The sequence below is a fragment of the Rattus norvegicus genome, chromosome 3 (genome assembly GCF_021556685.1).
Source record: "Rattus norvegicus strain SHRSP/BbbUtx chromosome 3, alternate assembly SHRSP_T2T, whole genome shotgun sequence".
Taxonomy (NCBI): Eukaryota; Metazoa; Chordata; class Mammalia; order Rodentia; family Muridae; genus Rattus; species Rattus norvegicus.
The window spans coordinates 100265072-100266819 of record NC_141536.1 but is presented as its reverse complement, the minus strand read 5'-3'; the positions used below and the strand labels follow the sequence as shown (position 1 = coordinate 100266819).

The window sequence follows — 1748 nt, the reverse complement described above, 5'->3', positions numbered from 1 at the left end:
AGATATTCCTTAAAAAACAATTTTATCTAAGAATTTTAGACATACGTAAAGTAGTGATAGAAGTAAAATGGGCTCTACTTTTATCTTTACCCGATTTCCAAATAGTTTTGAAGATAATTATTCCCAGTAGTTTATAGTTATGACTTCTCTATTCCATTTTACCGAAGGCAGATCATATTTCTATCTTAATGGAAGGCAACATTTCTAGTGAGTTTGACTCTTTAAGGGCAGGCGAGCATTTTCTGGAAAGGTCTCAAAAAACAAAGGAAAAAGAAAGGTGAGAAGTGTTGAGGTAAACTTCATGGACGATGTGGACGGCTCATCCCAGGACTCTACTGTTGTTGAAAGAGACAGTTATGTCACCTGGTTTAGTTTGAAAGTTGCCCTATGCTGATCCCCTACAACTCATCCCATCTGCAAGCAATAGATTCAAAGAACAAAGAAAGATGGAGCTGGACCTTTCTGCTCAGCCACTCTCCTGTACAGGAGGCAGCCATGGTGCCCAGCTGGAATGGCATAAACCCGAAGCCCCACTTCCACGAGGACTGGCAGCAGTGAGCAGACACTTAGTTCAACCAGCTGGCATGCAAGATCTGCAAACACGCAGGCAAAAGCGCGCTGCATTGCCCCTCGCCCCACGTCGGGTTCCATCAGGCCCATCATGAGGTGCTCTACAGTTAATATACCACAGCAAGGTCCAGGCTGCCAGGGGCTTCGGCCTGGAGGAACTCAGGGTGGCAGTATCCACAAGAAAATGGCTCGCACCATTGGCATCTCGGTGAACCCAAGGAAGCGAAACAAAACGACTGTATCACTACAGGTACTGAAGGAGTACTGCTCCAAGCTCATACTTTCCCCGGGAAGCCTTCTGCTCTGAAGAAGGGAGACAGTTCTGCTGAAGATCTTAAATTGGTCACCCAGCTAACAGGACCTGTGATGCCCATCCGGAATGCGTACAAAAAGGAAAAGGCCAGAGTCATCACAGGAGAAGAGAAGAACTTTGAGGCTTTTGCCAGTCTTTGCATGGCCCGTGCTAATGCCTGACTTTTTAGCATCTGAGCAAAGAGGGGAAAGGAAGCTGCAGAGCAAGATGTTGAAACAAAAAAATGCGTGGTTGGAGAGCTGCAATAAATTTTCCATAAAGAAAAGAAAGAAAGAAAGAAAGAAAGAAAGAAAGAAAGAAAGAAAGAAAGAAAGGAAGGAAGGAAGAAAGAGAAAAGAAAAGAAAAGAAAGGAAAAGAAAAGAAAAGAGAAGAGAAGAAAAGAGAAGAAAAGAGAAAGATGGATCTGTGTGGGACCTGAGAAAATCCAGACTAAGCCTTAGCTTTTGATAAAGAAGAAACTCACCTGTCAGGGTTGGCACTGACTTAACTAAAAAAGCCTCTGTTTATGAAAGCCAGAAGTCTTCTACTGGCGCTGGGAGTGCAGGAAGTGATATAAAGTATTCAATACAAGGATGCCAAGAATCTCACCCAGTGGCCCCGACGGTCTCGTTAGAGAATCTGGAATGAACATCAAGTCTTATCCTATCGACTGAGCAGGTCACTTCCTGGAGCTGGACAAGCGAGTAGCAAAGGAGTCCCCTACTTCCATGCCTTCCTACCGCCACAGAATGATTTTGAATAGCCTCATCGCTTTACACCAATATTGTTCCTTCCACCCTCTATTCCAGAAAACACTGCTTGTCATATTTGAAGAATGGCTCTAGGTGGTCTCAGAAGTTACATTCAGAACTTGGTCATCATTTC

At 44.1% G+C, this 1748-nt stretch overlaps 1 pseudogene; it reads left to right on the top strand.

Moving 5' to 3' along the window:
* Window positions 1-495: 495 nt before the first annotated feature.
* Window positions 496-1131, top strand: LOC148006531 (large ribosomal subunit protein eL13-like; annotated as a pseudogene).
* Window positions 1132-1748: the final 617 nt, after the last annotated feature.